Source organism: Lissotriton helveticus, chromosome 12, assembly GCF_964261635.1.
Source record: "Lissotriton helveticus chromosome 12, aLisHel1.1, whole genome shotgun sequence".
NCBI lineage: Eukaryota > Metazoa > Chordata > Amphibia > Caudata > Salamandridae > Lissotriton > Lissotriton helveticus.
The window spans coordinates 742,116,519-742,140,371 of record NC_136073.1 but is presented as its reverse complement, the minus strand read 5'-3'; positions in this window follow the sequence as shown (position 1 = coordinate 742,140,371).

The following is a 23,853-nucleotide window of genomic DNA, read 5'->3' as shown; positions in this document are numbered from 1 at the left end:
GTGTGGAGTGCAAAAAAACGATGGATTTAGGCCCAGATCTCTGTACTGGGGTGAATGTATGACATTGCTCTGCATTCTGTCCATCAATTGTTGTTTTTGCATTTGTCACCCCGAGTGGGATGGGTATGCTCAGACGTGAGTCCCATGCTCTCCACACCACTGGAGTCAAGCTATCCAGGCTGATGAAGGCTGATAGCCAGAAACCGGTCCTTGGATGCTTGATTCCGGTCCAGGAAAGACATGGCTTGGCATTACAGGCTGGACTGTTCCCATGAGGCACAGGGTCAAGGCTGATTTGCATATGGCCATGTCTGACCTGGGGTGGTGTGGAGTGCAAAAAAACGATGGATTTAGGCCCAGATCTCTGTACTGGGGTGAATGTATGACATTGCTCTGCATTCTGTCCATCAATTGTTGTTTTTGCATTTGTCACCCCGAGTGGGATGGGTATGCTCAGACGTGAGTCCCATACTCTCCACACCACTGGAGTCAAGCTATCCAGGCTGATGAAGGCTGATAGCCAGAAACCGGTCCTTGGATGCTTGATTCCGGTCCAGGAAAGACATGGCTTGGCTGTACGGGCTGGACTGTTCCCATGAGGCACAGGGTCAAGGCTGATTTGCATATGGCCATGTCTGACCTGGGGTGGTGTGGAGTGCAAAAAAACGATGGATTTAGGCCCAGATCTCTGTACTGGGGTGAATGTATGACATTGCTCTGCATTCTGTCCATCAATTGTTGTTTTTGCATTTGTCACCCCGATTGGGATGGGTATGATGCTCAGACGTGAGTCCCATGCTCTCCACACCACTGGAGTCAAGCTATCCAGGCTGATGAAGGCTGATAGCCAGAAACCGGTCCTTGGATGCTTGATTCCGGTCCAGGAAAGACATGGCTTGGCAGTTCGGGCTGGACTGTTCCCATGAGGCACAGGGTCATGGCTGATTTGCATATGGCCATGTCTGACCTGGGGTGGTGTGGAGTGCAAAAAAACGACAGATTTAGGCCCAGATCTCTGTACTGGGGTGAATGTATGACATTGCTCTGCATTCTGTCCATCAATTTTTGTTTTTGCATTTGTCACCCCGAGTGGGATGGGTATGCTCAGACGTGAGTCCCATGCTCTCCACACCACTGGAGTCAAGCTATCCAGGCTGATAACCAGAAACCGGTCCTTGGATGCTTGATTCCGGTCCAGGAAAGACATGGCTTGGCAGTTCGGGCTGGACTCTTCCCATGAGGCACAGGGTCAAGGCTGATTTGCATATGGCCATGTCTGACCTGGGGTGGTGTGGAGTGCAAAAAAACGATGGATTTAGGCCCAGATCTCTGTACTGGGGTGAATGTATGACATTGCTCTGCATTCTGTCCATCAATTGTTGTTTTTGCATTTGTCACCCCGAGTGGGATGGGTATGCTCAGACGTGAGTCCCATGCTCTCCACACCACTGGAGTCAAGCTATCCAGGCTGATGAAGGCTGATAGCCAGAAACCGGCGCTTGGATGCTTGATTCCGGTCCAGGAAAGACATGGCTTGGCAGTTCGGGCTGGACTGTTCTCATGAGGCACAGGGTCAAGGCTGATTTGCATATGGCCATGTCTGACCTGGGGTGGTGTGGAGTGCAAAAAAAGATGGATTTAGGCCCAGATCTCTGTACTGGGGTGAATGTATGACATTGCTCTGCATTCTGTCCATCAATTGTTGTTTTTGCATTTGTCACCCCGAGTGGGATGGGTATGCTCAGACGTGAGTCCCATGCTCTCCACACCACTGGAGTCAAGCTATCCAGGCTGATGAAGGCTGATAGCCAGAAACCGGTCCTTGGATGCTTGATTCCGGTCCAGGAATGACATGGCTTGGCAGTTCGGGCTGGACTGTTCCCATGAGGCACAGGGTCAAGGCTGATTTGCATATGGCCATGTCTGACCTGGGGTGGTGTGGAGTGCAAAAAAACGACAGATTTAGGCCCAGATCTCTGTACTGGGATGAATGTATGACATTGCTCTGCATTCTGTCCATCAATTTTTGTTTTTGCATTTGTCACCCCGAGTGGGATGGGTATGCTCAGACGTGAGTCCCATGCTCTCCACACCACTGGAGTCAAGCTATCCAGGCTGATAGCCAGAAACCGGTCCTTGGATGCTTGATTCCGGTCCAGGAAAGACATGGCTTGGCAGTTCGGGCTGGACTGTTCCCATGAGGCACAGGGTCAAGGCTGATTTGCATATGGCCATGTCTGACCTGGGGTGGTGTGGAGTGCAAAAAAACGATGGATTTAGGCCCAGATCTCTGTACTGGGGTGAATGTATGACATTGCTCTGCATTCTGTCCATCAATTGTTGTTTTTGCATTTGTCACCCCGAGTGGGATGGGTATGCTCAGACGTGAGTCCCATGCTCTCCACACCACTGGAGTCAAGCTATCCAGGCTGATGAAGGCTGATAGCCAGAAACCGGCGCTTGGAGGCTTGATTCCGGTCCAGGAAAGACATGGCTTGGCAGTTCGGGCTGGACTGTTCCCATGAGGCACAGGGTCAAGGCTGACTTGCATATGGCCATGTCTGACCTGGGGTGGTGTGGAGTGCAAAAAAACGATGGATTTAGGCCCAGATCTCTGTACTGGGGTGAATGTATGACATTGCTCTGCATTCTGTCCATCAAATGTTGTTTTTGCATTTGTCCCCCCAAGTGGGATGGGTATGCTCAGACGTGAGTCCCATGCTCTCCACACCACTGGAGTCAAGCTATCCAGGCTGATGAAGGCTGATATCCAGAAACCGGTCCTTGGATGCTTGATTCCGGTCCAGGAAAGACATGGCTTGGCAGTTCGGGCTGGACTGTTCCCATGAGGCACAGGGTCAAGGCTGATTTGCATATGGCCATGTCTGACCTGGGGTGCTCTGGAGTGCAAAAAAACGATGGATTTAGGCCCAGATCTCTGTACTGGGGTGAATGTATGACATTGTTTTGCATTCTGTCCATCAATTGTTGTTTTTGCATTTGTCACCCCGAGTGGGATGGGTATGCTCAGACGTGAGTCCCATGCTCTCCACACCACTGGAGTCAAGCTATCCAGGCTGATGAAGGCTGATAGCCAGAAACCGGTCCTTGGATGCTTGATTCCGGTCCAGGAAAGACATGGCTTGGCAGTTCGGGCTGGACTGTTCCCATGAGGCACAGGGTCAAGGCTGATTTGCATATGGCCATGTCTGACCTGGGGTGGTGTGGAGTGCAAAAAAACGATGGATTTAGGCCAAGATCTCTGTACTGGGGTGAATGTATGACATTGCTCTGCATTCTGTCCATCAATGTTGTTTTTGCATTTGTCACCCCGAGTGGGATGGGTATGCTGAGACGTGAGTCCCATGCTCTCCACACCACTGGAGTCAAGCTATCCAGGCTGATGAAGGCTGATAGCCAGAAACCGGTCCTTGGATGCTTGATTCCGGTCCAGGAAAGACATGGCTTGGCAGTTCGGGCTGGACTCTTCCCATGAGGCACAGGGTCAAGGCTGATTTGCATATGGCCATGTCTGACCTGGGGTGGTGTGGAGTGCAAAAAAACGATTTATTTAGGCCCAGATCTCTGTACTGGGGTGAATGTATGACATTGCTCTGCATTCTGTCCATCAATTGTTGTTTTTGCATTTGTCACCCCGAGTGGGATGGGTATGCTCAGACGTGAGTCCCATGCTCTCCACACCACTGGAGTCAAGCTATCCAGGCTGATGAAGGCTGATAGCCAGAAACCGGTCCTTGGATGCTTGATTCCGGTCCAGGAAAGACATGGCTTGGCAGTTCGGGCTGGACTGTTCCCATGAGGCACAGGGTCAAGGCCGATTTGCATATGGCCATGTCTGACCTGGGGTGGTGTGGAGTGCAAAAAAACGATGGATTTAGGCCCAGATCTCTGTACTGGGGTGAATGTATGACATTGCTCTGCATTCTGTCCATCAATTGTTGTTTTTGCATTTGTCACCCCGAGTGGGATGGGTATGCTCAGACGTGAGTCCCATGCTCTCCACACCACTGGAGTCAAGCTATCCAGGCTGATGAAGGCTGATAGCCAGAAACCGGTCCTTGGATGCTTGATTCCGGTCCAGGAAAGACATGGCTTGGCAGTTCGGGCTGGACTGTTCCCATGAGGCACAGGGTCAAGGCTCATTTGAATATGGCCATGTCTGACCTGGGGTGGTGTGGAGTGCAAAAAAACGATGGATTTAGGCCCAGATCTCTGTACTGGGGTGAATGTATGACATTGCTCTGCATTCTGTCCATCAATTGTTGTTTTTGCATTTGTCACTCCGAGTGGGATGGGTATGCTCAGATGTGAGTGCCATGCTCTCCACACCACTGGAGTCAAGCTATCCAGGCTGATGAAGGCTGATAGCCAGAAACCGGTCCTTGGATGCTTGATTCCGGTCCAGGAAAGACATGGCTTGGCAGTTCGGGCTGGACTGTTCCCATGAGGCACAGGGTCAAGGCTCATTTGAATATGGCCATGTCTGACCTGGGGTGGTGTGGAGTGCAAAAAAACGATGGATTTAGGCCCAGATCTCTGTACTGGGGTGAATGTATGACATTGCTCTGCATTCTGTCCATCAATTGTTGTTTTTGCATTTGTCACCCCGAGTGGGATGGGTATGCTCAGACGTGAGTCCCATGCTCTCCACACCACTGGAGTCAAGCTATCCAGGCTGATGAAGGCTGATAGCCAGAAACCGGTCCTTGGATGCTTGATTCCGGTCCAGGAAAGACATGGCTTGGCAGTTCGGGCTGGACTGTTCCCATGAGGCACAGGGTCAAGGCTGATTTGCATATGGCCATGTCTGACCTGGGGTGGTGTGGAGTGCAAAAAAACGATGGATTTAGGCCCAGATCTCTGTACTGGGGTGAATGTATGACATTGCTCTGCATTCTGTCCATCAATTGTTGTTTTTGCATTTGTCACCCCGAGTGGGATGGGTATGCTCAGACGTAAATCCCATGCTCTCCACACCACTGGAGTCAAGCTATCCAGGCTGATGAAGGCTGATAGCCAGAAACCGGTCCTTGGATGCTTGATTCCGGTCCAGGAAAGACATGGCTTGCAGTTCGGGCTGGACTGTTCCCATGAGGCACAGGGTCAAGGCTGATTTTCATATGGCCATGTCTGACCTGGGGTGGTGTGGAGTGCAAAAAAACGATGGATTTAGGCCCAGATCTCTGTACTGGGGTGAATGTATGACATTGATCTGCATTCTGTCCATCAATTGTTGTTTTTGCATTTGTCACCCCGAGTGGGATGGGTATGCTCAGACGTGAGTCCCATGCTCGCCACACCACTGGAGTCAAGCTATCCAGGCTGATGAAGGCTCATAGCCAGAAACCGGTCCTTGGATGCTTGATTCCGGTCCAGGAAAGACATGGCTTGGCAGTTCGGGCTGGACTCTTCCCATGAGGCACAGGGTCAAGGCTGATTTGCATATGGCCATGTCTGAGCTGGGGTGGTGTGGAGTGCAAAAAAACGATGGATTTAGGCCCAGATCTCTGTACTGGGGTGAATGTATGACATTGCTCTGCATTCTGTCCATCAATTGTTGTTTTTGCATTTGTCACTCCGAGTGGGATGGGTATGCTCAGATGTGAGTGCCATGCTCTCCACACCACTGGAGTCAAGCTATCCAGGCTGACGAAGGCTGATAGCCAGAAACCGGTCCTTGGATGCTTGATTCCGGTCCAGGAAAGACATGGCTTGGCAGTTCGGGCTGGACTGTTCCCATGAGGCACAGGGTCAAGGCTGATTTGCATATGGCCATGTCTGACCTGGGGTGGTGTGGAGTGCAAAAAACCGATGGATTTAGGCCCAGATCTCTGTACTGGGGTGAATGTATGACATTGCTCTGCATTCTGTCCATCAATTGTTGTTTTTGCATTTGTCACCCCGAGTGGGATGGGTATGCTCAGACGTGAGTCCCATGCTCTCCACACCACTGGAGTCAAGCTATCCAGGCTGATGAAGGCTGATAGCCAGAAACCGGCGCTTGGATGCTTGATTCCGGTCCAGGAAAGACATGGCTTGGCAGTTCGGGCTGGACAGTTCCCATGAGGCACAGGGTCAAGTCTGATTTGCATATGGCCATGTCTGACCTGGGGTGGTGTGGAGTGCAAAAAAAGATGGATTTAGGCCCAGATCTCTGTACTGGGGTGAATGTATGACATTGCTCTGCATTCTGTCCATCAATTGTTGTTTTTGCATTTGTCACCCCGAGTGGGATGGGTATGCTCAGACGTGAGTCCCATGCTCTCCACACCACTGGAGTCAAGCTATCCAGGCTGATGAAGGCTGATAGCCAGAAACCGGTCCTTGGATGCTTGATTCCGGTCCAGGAAAGACATGGCTTGGCAGTTCGGGCTGGACTGTTCCCATGAGGCACAGGGTCAAGGCTGATTTGCATATGGCCATGTCTGACCTGGGGTGGTGTGGAGTGCAAAAAAACGACAGATTTAGGCCCAGATCTCTGTACTGGGGTGAATGTATGACATTGCTCTGCATTCTAACCATCAATTTTTGTTTTTGCATTTGTCACCCCGAGTGGGATGGGTATGCTCAGACGTGAGTCCCATGCTCTCCACACCACTGGAGTCAAGCTATCCAGGCTGATAGCCAGAAACCGGTCCTTGGATGCTTGATTCCGGTCCAGGAAAGACATGGCTTGGCAGTTCGGGCTGGACTGTTCCCATGAGGCACAGGGTCAAGGCTGATTTGCATATGGCCATGTCTGACCTGGGGTGGTGTGGAGTGCAAAAAAACGATGGATTTAGGCCCAGATCTCTGTACTGGGGTGAATGTATGACATTGCTCTGCATTCTGTCCATCAATTGTTGTTTTTGCATTTGTCACCCCGAGTGGGATGGGTATGCTCAGACGTGAGTCCCATGCTCTCCACACCACTGGAGTCAAGCTATCCAGGCTGATGAAGGCTGATAGCCAGAAACCGGCGCTTGGATGCTTGATTCCGGTCCAGGAAAGACATGGCTTGGCAGTTTGGGCTGGACTGTTCCCATGAGGCACAGGGTCAAGGCTGATTTGCATATGGCCATGTCTGACCTGGGGTGGTGTGGAGTGCAAAAAAAGATGGATTTAGGCCCAGATCTCTGTACTGGGGTGAATGTATGACATTGCTCTGCATTCTGTCCATCAATTGTTATTTTTGCATTTGTCACCCCGAGTGGGATGGGTATGCTCAGACGTGAGTCCCATGCTCTCCACACCACTGGAGTCAAGCTATCCAGGCTGATGAAGGCTGATAGCCAGAAACCGGTCCTTGGATGCTTGATTCCGGTCCAGGAAAGACATGGCTTGGCAGTTTGGGCTGGACTGTTCCCATGAGGCACAGGGTCAAGGCTGATTTGCATATGGCCATGTCTGACCTGGGGTGGTGTGGAGTGCAAAAAAACGATGGATTTAGGCCCAGATCTCTGTACTGGGGTGAATGTATGACATTGTTTTGCATTCTGTCCATCAATTGTTGTTTTTGCATTTGTCACCCCGAGTGGGATGGGTATGCTCAGACGTGAGTCCCATGCTCTCCACACCACTGGAGTCAAGCTATCCAGGCTGATGAAGGCTGATAGCCAGAAACCGGTCCTTGGATGCTTGATTCCGGTCCAGGAAAGACATGGCTTGGCAGTTCGGGCTGGACTGTTCCCATGAGGCACATGGTCAAGGCTGATTTGCATATGGCCATGTCTGACCTGGGGTGGTGTGGAGTGCAAAAAAACGATGGATTTAGGCCCAGATCTCTGTACTGGGGTGGATGTATGACATTGCTCTGCATTCTGTCCATCAATTGTTGTTTTTGCATTTGTCACCCCGAGTGGGATGGGTATGCTCAGACGTGAGTCCCATGCTCTCCACACCACTGGAGTCAAGCTATCCAGGCTGATGAAGGCTGATAGCCAGAAACCGGTCCTTGGATGCTTGATTCCGGTCCAGGAAAGACATGGCTTGGCAGTTCGGGCTGGACTCTTCCCATGAGGCACAGGGTCAAGGCTGATTTGCATATGGCCATGTCTGACCTGGTGTGGTGTGGAGTTCAAAAAAACTATTTATTTAGGCCCAGATCTCTGTACTGGGGTGAATGTATGACATTGCTCTGCATTCTGTCCATCAATTGTTGTTTTTGCATTTGTCACCCCGAGTGGGATGGGTATGCTCAGACGTGAGTCCCATGCTCTCCACACCACTGGAGTCAAGCTATCCAGGCTGATGAAGGCTGATAGCCAGAAACCGGTCCTTGGATGCTTGATTCCGGTCCAGGAAAGACATGGCTTGGCAGTTCTGGCTGGACTGTTCCCATGAGGCACAGGGTCAAGGCTGATTTGCATATGGCCATGTCTGACCTGGGGTGGTGTGGAGTGCAAAAAAACGATGGATTTAGGCCCAGATCTCTGTACTGGGGTGAATGTATGACATTGCTCTGCATTCTGTCCATCAATTGTTCTTTTTGCATTTGTCACCCCGAGTGGGATGGGTATGCTCAGACGTGAGTCCCATGCTCTCCACACCACTGGAGTCAAGCTATCCAGGCTGATGAAGGCTGATAGCCAGAAACCGGTCCTTGGATGCTTGATTCCGGTCCAGGAAAGACATGGCTTGGCAGTTCGGGCTGGACTGTTCCCATGAGGCACAGGGTCAAGGCTGATTTGCATATGGCCATGTCTGACCTGGGGTGGTGTGGAGTGCAAAAAAACGATGGATTTAGGCCCAGATCTCTGTACTGGGGTGAATGTATGACATTGCTCTGCATTCTGTCCATCAATTGTTGTTTTTGCATTTGTCACCCCGAGTGGGATGGGTATGCTCAGACGTAAATCCCATGCTCTCCACACCACTGGAGTCAAGCTATCCAGGCTGATGAAGGCTGATAGCCAGAAACCGGTCCTTGGATGCTTGATTCCGGTCCAGGAAAGACATGGCTTGCAGTTCGGGCTGGACTGTTCCCATGAGGCACAGGGTCAAGGCTGATTTTCATATGGCCATGTCTGACCTGGGGTGGTGTGGAGTGCAAAAAAACGATGGATTTAGGCCCAGATCTCTGTACTGGGGTGAATGTATGACATTGCTCTGCATTCTGTCCATCAATTGTTGTTTTTGCATTTGTCACCCCGAGTGGGATGGGTATGCTCAGACGTGAGTCCCATGCTCGCCACACCACTGGAGTCAAGCTATCCAGGCTGATGAAGGCTCATAGCCAGAAACCGGGCCTTGGATGCTTGATTCCGGTCCAGGAAAGACATGGCTTGGCAGTTCGGGCTGGACTCTTCCCATGAGGCATAGGGTCAAGGCTGATTTGCATATGGCCATGTCTGAGCTGGGGTGGTGTGGAGTGCAAAAAAACAATGGATTTAGGCCCAGATCTCTGTACTGGGGTGAATGTATGACATTGCTCTGCATTCTGTCCATCAATTGTTGTTTTTGCATTTGTCACCCCGAGTGGGATGGGTATGCTCAGATGTGAGTGCCATGCTCTCCACACCACTGGAGTCAAGCTATCCAGGCTGACGAAGGCTGATAGCCAGAAACCGGTCCTTGGATGCTTGATTCCGGTCCAGGAAAGACATGGCTTGGCAGTTCGGGCTGGACTGTTCCCATGAGGCACAGGGTCAAGGCTGATTTGCATATGGCCATGTCTGACCTGGGGTGGTGTGGAGTGCAAAAAAACGATGGATTTAGGCCCAGATCTCTGTACTGGGGTGAATGTATGACATTGCTCTGCATTCTGTCCATCAATTGTTGTTTTTGCATTTGTCACCCCGAGTGGGATGGGTATGCTCAGACGTGAGTCCCATGCTCTCCACACCACTGGAGTCAAGCTATCCAGGCTGATGAAGGCTGATAGCCAGAAACCGGTCCTTGGATGCTTGATTCCGGTCCAGGAAAGACATGGCTTGGCAGTTCAGGCTGGACTGTTCCCATGAGGCACAGGGTCAAGGCTGATTTGCATATGGCCATGTCTGACCTGGGGTGGTGTGGAGTGCAAAAAAACGATGGATTTAGGCCCAGATCTCTGTACTGGGGTGAATGTATGACATTGCTCTGCATTCTGTCCATCAATTGTTGTTTTTGCATTTGTCACCCCGAGTGGGATGGGTATGCTCAGACGTAAATCCCATGCTCTCCACACCACTGGAGTCAAGCTATCCAGGCTGATGAAGGCTGATAGCCAGAAACCGGTCCTTGGATGCTTGATTCCGGTCCAGGAAAGACATGGCTTGCAGTTCGGGCTGGACTGTTCCCATGAGGCACAGGGTCAAGGCTGATTTTCATATGGCCATGTCTGACCTGGGGTGGTGTGGAGTGCAAAAAAACGATGGATTTAGGCCCAGATCTCTGTACTGGGGTGAATGTATGACATTGCTCTGCATTCTGTCCATCAATTGTTGTTTTTGCATTTGTCACCCCGAGTGGGATGGGTATGCTCAGACGTGAGTCCCATGCTCGCCACACCACTGGAGTCAAGCTATCCAGGCTGATGAAGGCTCATAGCCAGAAACCGGGCCTTGGATGCTTGATTCCGGTCCAGGAAAGACATGGCTTGGCAGTTCGGGCTGGACTCTTCCCATGAGGCATAGGGTCAAGGCTGATTTGCATATGGCCATGTCTGAGCTGGGGTGGTGTGGAGTGCAAAAAAACGATGGATTTAGGCCCAGATCTCTGTACTGGGGTGAATGTATGACATTGCTCTGCATTCTGTCCATCAATTGTTGTTTTTGCATTTGTCACCCCGAGTGGGATGGGTATGCTCAGATGTGAGTGCCATGCTCTCCACACCACTGGAGTCAAGCTATCCAGGCTGACGAAGGCTGATAGCCAGAAACCGGTCCTTGGATGCTTGATTCCGGTCCAGGAAAGACATGGCTTGGCAGTTCGGGCTGGACTGTTCCCATGAGGCACAGGGTCAAGGCTGATTTGCATATGGCCATGTCTGACCTGGGGTGGTGTGGAGTGCAAAAAAACGATGGATTTAGGCCCAGATCTCTGTACTGGGGTGAATGTATGACATTGCTCTGCATTCTGTCCATCAATTGTTGTTTTTGCATTTGTCACCCCGAGTGGGATGGGTATGCTCAGACGTGAGTCCCATGCTCTCCACACCACTGGAGTCAAGCTATCCAGGCTGATGAAGGCTGATAGCCAGAAATCGGCGCTTGGATGCTTGATTCCGGTCCAGGAAAGACATGGCTTGGCAGTTCGGGCTGGACAGTTCCCATGAGGCACAGGGTCAAGGCTGATTTGCATATGGCCATGTCTGACCTGGGGTGGTGTGGAGTGCAAAAAAAGATGGATTTAGGCCCAGATCTCTGTACTGGGGTGAATGTATGACATTGCTCTGCATTCTGTCCATCAATTGTTGTTTTTGCATTTGTCACCCCGAGTGGGATGGGTATGCTCAGACGTGAGTCCCATGCTCTCCACACCACTGGAGTCAAGCTATCCAGGCTGATGAAGGTTGATAGCCGGAAACCGGTCCTTGGATGCTTGATTCCGGTCCAGGAAAGACATGGCTTGCAGTTCGGGCTGGACTGTTCCCATGAGGCACAGGGTCAAGGCTGATTTTCATATGGCCATGTCTGACCTGGGGTGGTGTGGAGTGCAAAAAAACGATGGATTTAGGCCCAGATCTCTGTACTGGGGTGAATGTATGACATTGCTCTGCATTCTGTCCATCAATTGTTGTTTTTGCATTTGTCACCCCGAGTGGGATGGGTATGCTCAGACGTGAGTCCCATGCTCGCCACACCACTGGAGTCAAGCTATCCAGGCTGATGAAGGCTCATAGCCAGAAACCGGGCCTTGGATGCTTGATTCCGGTCCAGGAAAGACATGGCTTGGCAGTTCGGGTTGGACTCTTCCCATGAGGCATAGGGTCAAGGCTGATTTGCATATGGCCATGTCTGAGCTGGGGTGGTGTGGAGTGCAAAAAAACGATGGATTTAGGCCCAGATCTCTGTACTGGGGTGAATGTATGACATTGCTCTGCATTCTGTCCATCAATTGTTGTTTTTGCATTTGTCACCCCGAGTGGGATGGGTATGCTCAGATGTGAGTGCCATGCTCTCCACACCACTGGAGTCAAGCTATCCAGGCTGACGAAGGCTGATAGCCAGAAACCGGTCCTTGGATGCTTGATTCCGGTCCAGGAAAGACATGGCTTGGCAGTTCGGGCTGGACTGTTCCCATGAGGCACAGGGTCAAGGCTGATTTGCATATGGCCATGTCTGACCTGGGGTGGTGTGGAGTGCAAAAAAACGATGGATTTAGGCCCAGATCTCTGTACTAGGGTGAATGTATGACATTGCTCTGCATTCTGTCCATCAATTGTTGTTTTTGCATTTGTCACCCCGAGTGGGATGGGTATGCTCAGACGTGAGTCCCATGCTCTCCACACCACTGGAGTCAAGCTATCCAGGCTGATGAAGGCTGATAGCCAGAAATCGGCGCTTGAATGCTTGATTCCGGTCCAGGAAAGACATGGCTTGGCAGTTCGGGCTGGACAGTTCCCATGAGGCACAGGGTCAAGGCTGATTTGCATATGGCCATGTCTGACCTGGGGTGGTGTGGAGTGCAAAAAAAGATGGATTTAGGCCCAGATCTCTGTACTGGGGTGAATGTATGACATTGCTCTGCATTCTGTCCATCAATTGTTGTTTTTGCATTTGTCACCACGAGTGGGATGGGTATGCTCAGACGTGAGTCCCATGCTCTCCACACCACTGGAGTCAAGCTATCCAGGCTGATGAAGGCTGATAGCCAGAAACCGGTCCTTGGATGCTTGATTCCGGTCCAGGAAAGACATGGCTTGGCAGTTCGGGCTGGACTGTTCCCATGAGGCACATGGTCAAGACTGATTTGCATATGGCCATGTCTGACCTGGGGTGGTGTGGAGTGCAAAAAAACGATGGATTTAGGCCCAGATCTCTGTACTGGGGTGAATGTATGACATTGCTCTGCATTCTGTCCATCAATTGTTGTTTTTGCATTTGTCACCCCGAGTGGGATGGGTATGCTCAGACGTGAGTCCCATGCTCTCCACACCACTGGAGTCAAGCTATCCAGGCTGATGAAGGCTGATAGCCAGAAACCGGTCCTTGGATGCTTGATTCCGGTCCAGGAAAGACATGGCTTGGCAGTTCGGGCTGGACTCTTCCCATGAGGCACAGGGTCAAGGCTGATTTGCATATGGCCATGTCTGACCTGGTGTGGTGTGGAGTTCAAAAAAACTATTTATTTAGGCCCAGATCTCTGTACTGGGGTGAATGTATGACATTGCTCTGCATTCTGTCCATCAATTGTTGTTTTTGCATTTGTCACCCCGAGTGGGATGGGTATGCTCAGACGTGAGTCCCATGCTCTCCACACCACTGGAGTCAAGCTATCCAGGCTGATGAAGGCTGATAGCCAGAAACCGGTCCTTGGATGCTTGATTCCGGTCCAGGAAAGACATGGCTTGGCAGTTCGGGCTGGACTGTTCCCATGAGGCACAGGGTCAAGGCTGATTTGCATATGGCCATGTCTGACCTGGGGTGGTGTGGAGTGCAAAAAAACGATGGATTTAGGCCCAGATCTCTGTACTGGGGTGAATGTATGACATTGCTCTGCATTCTGTCCATCAATTGTTCTTTTTGCATTTGTCACCCCGAGTGGGATGGGTATGCTCAGACGTGAGTCCCATGCTCTCCACACCACTGGAGTCAAGCTATCCAGGCTGATGAAGGCTGATAGCCAGAAACCGGTCCTTGGATGCTTGATTCCGGTCCAGGAAAGACATGGCTTGGCAGTTCGGGCTGGACTGTTCCCATGAGGCACAGGGTCAAGGCTGATTTGCATATGGCCATGTCTGACCTGGGGTGGTGTGGAGTGCAAAAAAACGATGGATTTAGGCCCAGATCTCTGTACTGGGGTGAATGTATGACATTGCTCTGCATTCTGTCCATCAATTGTTGTTTTTGCATTTGTCACCCCGAGTGGGATGGGTATGCTCAGACGTAAATCCCATGCTCTCCACACCACTGGAGTCAAGCTATCCAGGCTGATGAAGGCTGATAGCCAGAAACCGGTCCTTGGATGCTTGATTCCGGTCCAGAAAGACATGGCTTGCAGTTCGGGCTGGACTGTTCCCATGAGGCACAGGGTCAAGGCTGATTTTCATATGGCCATGTCTGACCTGGGGTGGTGTGGAGTGCAAAAAAATGATGGATTTAGGCCCAGATCTCTGTACTGGGGTGAATGTATGACATTGCTCTGCATTCTGTCCATCAATTGTTGTTTTTGCATTTGTCACCCCGAGTGGGATGGGTATGCTCAGACGTGAGTCCCATGCTCGCCACACCACTGGAGTCAAGCTATCCAGGCTGATGAAGGCTCATAGCCAGAAACCGGGCCTTGGATGCTTGATTCCGGTCCAGGAAAGACATGGCTTGGCAGTTCGGGCTGGACTCTTCCCATGAGGCATAGGGTCAAGGCTGATTTGCATATGGCCATGTCTGAGCTGGGGTGGTGTGGAGTGCAAAAAAACGATGGATTTAGGCCCAGATCTCTGTACTGGGGTGAATGTATGACATTGCTCTGCATTCTGTCCATCAATTGTTGTTTTTGCATTTGTCACCCCGAGTGGGATGGGTATGCTCAGATGTGAGTGCCATGCTCTCCACACCACTGGAGTCAAGCTATCCAGGCTGACGAAGGCTGATAGCCAGAAACCGGTCCTTGGATGCTTGATTCCGGTCCAGGAAAGACATGGCTTGGCAGTTCGGGCTGGACTGTTCCCATGAGGCACAGGGTCAAGGCTGATTTGCATATGGCCATGTCTGACCTGGGGTGGTGTGGAGTGCAAAAAAACGATGGATTTAGGCCCAGATCTCTGTACTGGGGTGAATGTATGACATTGCTCTGCATTCTGTCCATCAATTGTTGTTTTTGCATTTGTCACCCCGAGTGGGATGGGTATGCTCAGACGTGAGTCCCATGCTCTCCACACCACTGGAGTCAAGCTATCCAGGCTGATGAAGGCTGATAGCCAGAAACCGGCGCTTGGATGCTTGATTCCGGTCCAGGAAAGACATGGCTTGGCAGTTCGGGCTGGACAGTTCCCATGAGGCACAGGGTCAAGGCTGATTTGCATATGGCCATGTCTGACCTGGGGTGGTGTGGAGTGCAAAAAAAGATGGATTTAGGCCCAGATCTCTGTACTGGGGTGAATGTATGACATTGCTCTGCATTCTGTCCATCAATTGTTGTTTTTGCATTTGTCACCCCGAGTGGGATGGGTATGCTCAGACGTGAGTCCCATGCTCTCCACACCACTGGAGTCAAGCTATCCAGGCTGATGAAGGCTGATAGCCAGAAACCGGTCCTTGGATGCTTGATTCCGGTCCAGGAAAGACATGGCTTGGCAGTTCGGGCTGGACTGTTCCCATGAGGCACAGGGTCAAGGCTGATTTGCATATGGCCATGTCTGACCTGGGGTGGTGTGGAGTGCAAAAAAACGACAGATTTAGGCCCAGATCTCTGTACTGGGGTGAATGTATGACATTGCTCTGCATTCTGTCCATCAATTTTTGTTTTTGCATTTGTCACCCCGAGTGGGATGGGTATGCTCAGACGTGAGTCCCATGCTCTCCACACCACTGGAGTCAAGCTATCCAGGCTGATAGCCAGAAACCGGTCCTTGGATGCTTGATTCCGGTCCAGGAAAGACATGGCTTGGCAGTTCGGGCTGGACTCTTCCCATGAGGCACAGGGTCAAGGCTGATTTGCATATGGCCATGTCTGACCTGGGGTGGTGTGGAGTGCAAAAAAACAATTTATTTAGGCCCAGATCTCTGTACTGGGGTGAATGTATGACATTGCTCTGCATTCTGTCCATCAATTGTTGTTTTTGCATTTGTCACCCCGAGTGGGATGGGTATGCTCAGACGTGAGTCCCATGCTCTCCACACCACTGGAGTCAAGCTATCCAGGCTGATGAAGGCTGATAGCCAGAAACCGGTCCTTGGATGCTTGATTCCGGTCCAGGAAAGACATGGCTTGGCAGTTCGGGCTGGACTGTTCCCATGAGGCACAGGGTCAAGGCTGATTTGCATATGGCCATGTCTGACCTGGGGTGGTGTGGAGTGCAAAAAAACGATGGATTTAGGCCCAGATCTCTGTACTGGGGTGAATGTATGACATTGCTCTGCATTCTGTCCATCAATTTTTGTTTTTGCATTTGTCACCCCGAGTGGGATGGGTATGCTCAGACGTGAGTCCCATGCTCTCCACACCACTGGAGTCAAGCTATCCAGGCTGATAGCCAGAAACCGGTCCTTGGATGCTTGATTCCGGTCCAGGAAAGACATGGCTTGGCAGTTCGGGCTGGACTGTTCCCATGAGGCACAGGGTCAAGGCTGATTTGCATATGGCCATGTCTGACCTGGGGTGGTTTGGAGTGCAAAAAAACGATGGAATTAGGCCCAGATCTCTGTACTGGGGTGAATGTATGACATTGCTCTGCATTCTGTCCATCAATTGTTGTTTTTGCATTTGTCACCCCGAGTGGGATGGGTATGCTCAGACGTGAGTCCCATGCTCTCCACACCACTGGAGTCAAGCTATCCAGGCTGATGAAGGCTGATAGCCAGAAACCGGCGCTTGGATGCTTGATTCCAGTCCAGGAAAGACATGGCTTGGCAGTTTGGGCTGGACTGTTCCCATGAGGCACAGGGTCAAGGCTGATTTGCATATGGCCATGTCTGACCTGGGGTGGTGTGGAGTGCAAAAAAAGATGGATTTAGGCCCAGATCTCTGTACTGGGGTGAATGTATGACATTGCTCTGCATTCTGTCCATCAATTGTTATTTTTGCATTTGTCACCCCGAGTGGGATGGGTATGCTCAGACGTGAGTCCCATGCTCTCCACACCACTGGAGTCAAGCTATCCAGGCTGATGAAGGCTGATAGCCAGAAACCGGTCCTTGGATGCTTGATTCCGGTCCAGGAAAGACATGGCTTGGCAGTTCGGGCTGGACTGTTCCCATGAGGCACAGGGTCAAGGCTGATTTGCATATGGCCATGTCTGACCTGGGGTGGTGTGGAGTGCAAAAAAACGATGGATTTAGGCCCAGATCTCTGTACTGGGGTGAATGTATGACATTGTTTTGCATTCTGTCCATCAATTGTTGTTTTTGCATTTGTCACCCCGAGTGGGATGGGTATGCTCAGACGTGAGTCCCATGCTCTCCACACCACTGGAGTCAAGCTATCCAGGCTGATGAAGGCTGATAGCCAGAAACCGGTCCTTGGATGCTTGATTCCGGACCAGGAAAGACATGGCTTGGCAGTTTGGGCTGGACTGTTCCCATGAGGCACATGGTCAAGGCTGATTTGCATATGGCCATGTCTGACCTGGGGTGGTGTGGAGTGCAAAAAAACGATGGATTTAGGCCCAGATCTCTGTACTGGGGTGAATGTATGACATTGCTCTGCATTCTGTCCATCAATTGTTGTTTTTGCATTTGTCACCCCGAGTGGGATGGGTATGCTCAGACGTGAGTCCCATGCTCTCCACACCACTGGAGTCAAGCTATCCAGGCTGATGAAGGCTGATAGCCAGAAACCGGTCCTTGGATGCTTGATTCCGGTCCAGGAAAGACATGGCTTGGCAGTTCGGGCTGGACTCTTCCCATGAGGCACAGGGTCAAGGCTGATTTGCATATGGCCATGTCTGACCTGGGGTGGTGTGGAGTGCAAAAAAACTATTTATTTAGGCCCAGATCTCTGTACTGGGGTGAATGTATGACATTGCTCTGCATTCTGTCCATCAATTGTTGTTTTTGCATTTGTCACCCCGAGTGGGATGGGTATGCTCAGACGTGAGTCCCATGCTCTCCACACCACTGGAGTCAAGCTATCCAGGCTGATGAAGGCTGATAGCCAGAAACCGGTCCTTGGATGCTTGATTCCGGTCCAGGAAAGACATGGCTTGGCAGTTCGGGCTGGACTGTTCCCATGAGGCACAGGGTCAAGGCTGATTTGCATATGGCCATGTCTGACCTGGGGTGGTGTGGAGTGCAAAAAAACGATGGATTTAGGCCCAGATCTCTGTACTGGGGTGAATGTATGACATTGCTCTGCATTCTGTCCATCAATTGTTCTTTTTGCATTTGTCACCCCGAGTGGGATGGGTATGCTCAGACGTGAGTCCCATGCTCTCCACACCACTGGAGTCAAGCTATCCAGGCTGATGAAGGCTGATAGCCAGAAACCGGTCCTTGGATGCTTGATTCCGGTCCAGGAAAGACATGGCTTGGCAGTTCGGGCTGGACTGTTCCCATGAGGCACAGGGTCAAGGCTGATTTGCATATGGCCATGTCTGACCTGGGGTGGTGTGGAGTGCAAAAAAACGATGGATTTAGGCCCAGATCTCTGTACTGGGGTGAATGTATGACATTGCTCTGCATTCTGTCCATCAATTGTTGTTTTTGCATTTGTCACCCCGAGTGGGATGGGTATGCTCAGACGTAAATCCCATGCTCTCCACACCACTGGAGTCAAGCTATCCAGGCTGATGAAGGCTGATAGCCAGAAACCGGTCCTTGGATGCTTGATTCCGGTCCAGGAAAGACATGGCTTGCAGTTCGGGCTGGACTGTTCCCATGAGGCACAGGGTCAAGGCTGATTTTCATATGGCCATGTCTGACCTGGGGTGGTGTGGAGTGCAAAAAAACGATGGATTTAGGCCCAGATCTTTGTACTGGGGTGAATGTATGACATCGCTCTGCATTCTGTCCATCAATTGTTGTTTTTGCATTTGTCACCCCGAGTGGGATGGGTATGCTCAGACGTGAGTCCCATGCTCGCCACACCACTGGAGTCAAGCTATCCAGGCTGATGAAGGCTCATAGCCAGAAACCGGGCCTTGGATGCTTGATTCCGGTCCAGGAAAGACATGGCTTGGCAGTTCGGGCTGGACTCTTCCCATGAGGCACAGGGTCAAGGCTGATTTGCATATGGCCATGTCTGAGCTGGGGTGGTGTGGAGTGCAAAAAAACGATGGATTTAGGCCCAGATCTCTGTACTGGGGTGAATGTATGACATTGCTCTGCATTCTGTCCATCAATTGTTGTTTTTGCATTTGTCACCCCGAGTGGGATGGGTATGCTCAGATGTGAGTGCCATGCTCTCCACACCACTGGAGTCAAGCTATCCAGGCTGACGAAGGCTGATAGCCAGAAACCGGTCCTTGGATGCTTGATTCCGGTCCAGGAAAGACATGGCTTGGCAGTTTGGGCTGGACTGTTCCCATGAGGCACAGGGTCAAGGCTGATTTGCATATGGCCATGTCTGACCTGGGGTGGTGTGGAGTGCAAAAAAACGATGGATTTAGGCCCAGATCTCTGTACTGGGGTGAATGTATGACATTGCTCTGCATTCTGTCCATCATTTGTTGTTTTTGCATTTGTCACCCCGAGTGGGATGGGTATGCTCAGACGTGAGTCCCATGCTCTCCACACCACTGGAGTCAAGCTATCCAGGCTGATGAAGGCTGATAGCCAGAAACCGGCGCTTGGATGCTTGATTCCGGTCCAGGAAAGACATGGCTTGGCAGTTCGGGCTGGACAGTTCCCATGAGGCACAGGGTCAAGGCTGATTTGCATATGGCCATGTCTGACCTGGGGTGGTGTGGAGTGCAAAAAAAGATGGATTTAGGCCCAGATCTCTGTACTGGGGTGAATGTATGACATTGCTCTGCATTCTGTCCATCAATTGTTGTTTTTGCATTTGTCACCCCGAGTGGGATGGGTATGCTCAGACGTGAGTCCCATGCTCTCCACACCACTGGATTCAAGCTTTCCAGGCTGATGAAGGCTGATAGCCAGAAACCGGTCCTTGGATGCTTGATTCCGGTCCAGGAAATACATGGCTTGGCAGTTCGGGCTGGACTGTTCCCATGAGGCACAGGGTCAAGGCTGATTTGCATATGGCCATGTCTGACCTGGGGTGGTGTGGATTGCAAAAACTACAATGGATTTAGGCCCAGATCTCTGTACTGGGGTGAATGTATGACATTGCTCTGCATTCTGTCCATCAATTTTTGTTTTTGCATTTGTGACCCCGAGTGGGATGGGTATGCTCAGACGTGAGTCCCATGCTCTCCACACCACTGGAGTCAAGCTATCCAGGCTGATAGCCAGAAACCGGTCCTTGGATGCTTGATTCCGGTCCAGGAAATACATGGCTTGGCAGTTCGGGCTGGACTGTTCCCATGAGGCACAGGGTCAAGGCTGATTTGCATATGGCCATGTCTGACCTGGGGTGGTGTGGATTGCAAAAACTACAATGGATTTAGGCCCAGATCTCTGTACTGGGGTGAATGTATGACATTGCTCTGCATTCTGTTCATCAATTGTTGTTTTTGCATTTGTCACCCCGAGTGGGATGGGTATGCTCAGACGTGAGTCCCATGCTCTCCACACCACTGGAGTCAAGCTATCCAGGCTGATGAAGGCTGATAGCCAGAAACCGGTCCTTGGATGCTTGATTCCGGTCCAGGAAAGACATGGCTTGGCAGTTCGGGCTGGACTGTTCCCATGAGGCACAGGGTCAAGGCCGATTTGCATATGGCCATGTCTGACCTGGGGTGGTGTGGAGTGCAAAAAAACGATGGATTTAGGCCCAGATCTCTGTACTGGGGTGAATGTATGACATTGCTCTGCATTCTGTCCATCAATTGTTGTTTTTGCATTTGTCACCCCGAGTGGGATGGGTATGCTCAGACGTGAGTCCCATGCTCTCCACACCACTGGAGTCAAGCTATCCAGGCTGATGAAGGCTGATAGCCAGAAACCGGTCCTTGGATGCTTGATTCCGGTCCAGGAAAGACATGGCTTGGCAGTTCGGGCTGGACTGTTCCCATGAGGCACAGGGTCAAGGCTGATTTGCATATGGCCATGTCTGACCTGGGGTGGTGTGGAGTGCAAAAAAACGATGGATTTAGGCCCAGATCTCTGTACTGGGGTGAATGTATGACATTGCTCTGCATTCTGTCCATCAATTGTTGTTTTTGCATTTGTCACCCCGAGTGGGATGGGTATGCTCAGACGTGAGTCCCATGCTCTCCACACCACTGGAGTCAAGCTATCCAGGCTGATGAAGGCTGATAGCCAGAAACCGGCGCTTGGATGCTTGATTCCGGTCCAGGAAAGACATGGCTTGGCAGTTCGGGCTGGACTGTTCCCATGAGGCACAGGGTCAAGGCCGATTTGCATATGGCCATGTCTGACCTGGGGTGGTGTGGATTGCAAAAACTACAATGGATTTAGGCCCAGATCTCTGTACTGGGGTGAATGTATGACATTGTTTTGCATTCTGTCCATCAATTGTTGTTTTTGCATTTGTCACCCCGAGTGGGATGGGTATGCTCAGACGTGAGTCCCATGCTCTCCACACCACTGGAGTCAAGCTATCCAGGCTGATGAAGGCTGATAGCCAGAAACCGGTCCTTGGATGCTTGATTCCGGACCAGGAAAGACATGGCTTGGCAGTTTGGGCTGGACTGTTCCCATGAGGCACATGGTCAAGGCTGATTTGCATATGGCCATGTCTGACCTGGGGTGGTGTGGAGTGCAAAAAAACGATGGATTTAGGCCCAGATCTCTGTACTGGGGTGAATGTATGACATTGCTCTGCATTCTGTCCATCAATTGTTGTTTTTGCATTTGTCACCCCGAGTGGGATGGGTATGCTCAGACGTGAGTCCCATGCTCTCCACACCACTGGAGTCAAGCTATCCAGGCTGATGAAGGCTGATAGCCAGAAACCGGTCCTTGGATGCTTGATTCCGGTCCAGGAAAGACATGGCTTGGCAGTTCGGGCTGGACTCTTCCCATGAGGCACAGGGTCAAGGCTGATTTGCATATGGCCATGTCTGACCTGGGGTGGTGTGGAGTGCAAAAAAACTATTTATTTAGGCCCAGATCTCTGTACTGGGGTGAATGTATGACATTGCTCTGCATTCTGTCCATCAATTGTTGTTTTTGCATTTGTCACCCCGAGTGGGATGGGTATGCTCAGACGTGAGTCCCATGCTCTCCACACCACTGGAGTCAAGCTATCCAGGCTGATGAAGGCTGATAGCCAGAAACCGGTCCTTGGATGCTTGATTCCGGTCCAGGAAAGACATGGCTTGGCAGTTCGGGCTGGACTGTTCCCATGAGGCACAGGGTCAAGGCTGATTTGCATATGGCCATGTCTGACCTGGGGTGGTGTGGAGTGCAAAAAAACGATGGATTTAGGCCCAGATCTCTGTACTGGGGTGAATGTATGACATTGCTCTGCATTCTGTCCATCAATTGTTCTTTTTGCATTTGTCACCCCGAGTGGGATGGGTATGCTCAGACGTGAGTCCCATGCTCTCCACACCACTGGAGTCAAGCTATCCAGGCTGATGAAGGCTGATAGCCAGAAACCGGTCCTTGGATGCTTGATTCCGGTCCAGGAAAGACATGGCTTGGCAGTTCGGGCTGGACTGTTCCCATGAGGCACAGGGTCAAGGCTGATTTGCATATGGCCATGTCTGACCTGGGGTGGTGTGGAGTGCAAAAAAACGATGGATTTAGGCCCAGATCTCTGTACTGGGGTGAATGTATGACATTGCTCTGCATTCTGTCCATCAATTGTTGTTTTTGCATTTGTCACCCCGAGTGGGATGGGTATGCTCAGACGTAAATCCCATGCTCTCCACACCACTGGAGTCAAGCTATCCAGGCTGATGAAGGCTGATAGCCAGAAACCGGTCCTTGGATGCTTGATTCCGGTCCAGGAAAGACATGGCTTGCAGTTCGGGCTGGACTGTTCCCATGAGGCACAGGGTCAAGGCTGATTTTCATATGGCCATGTCTGACCTGGGGTGGTGTGGAGTGCAAAAAAACGATGGATTTAGGCCCAGATCTTTGTACTGGGGTGAATGTATGACATCGCTCTGCATTCTGTCCATCAATTGTTGTTTTTGCATTTGTCACCCCGAGTGGGATGGGTATGCTCAGACGTGAGTCCCATGCTCGCCACACCACTGGAGTCAAGCTATCCAGGCTGATGAAGGCTCATAGCCAGAAACCGGGCCTTGGATGCTTGATTCCGGTCCAGGAAAGACATGGCTTGGCAGTTCGGGCTGGACTCTTCCCATGAGGCACAGGGTCAAGGCTGATTTGCATATGGCCATGTCTGAGCTGGGGTGGTGTGGAGTGCAAAAAAACGATGGATTTAGGCCCAGATCTCTGTAATGGGGTGAATGTATGACATTGCTCTGCATTCTGTCCATCAATTGTTGTTTTTGCATTTGTCACCCCGAGTGGGATGGGTATGCTCAGATGTGAGTGCCATGCTCTCCACACCACTGGAGTCAAGCTATCCAGGCTGACGAAGGCTGATAGCCAGAAACCGGTCCTTGGATGCTTGATTCCGGTCCAGGAAAGACATGGCTTGGCAGTTTGGGCTGGACTGTTCCCATGAGGCACAGGGTCAAGGCTGATTTGCATATGGCCATGTCTGACCTGGGGTGGTGTGGAGTGCAAAAAAACGATGGATTTAGGCCCAGATCTCTGTACTGGGGTGAATGTATGACATTGCTCTGCATTCTGTCCATCATTTGTTGTTTTTGCATTTGTCACCCCGAGTGGGATGGGTATGCTCAGACGTGAGTCCCATGCTCTCCACACCACTGGAGTCAAGCTATCCAGGCTGATGAAGGCTGATAGCCAGAAACCGGCGCTTGGATGCTTGATTCCGGTCCAGGAAAGACATGGCTTGGCAGTTCGGGCTGGACAGTTCCCA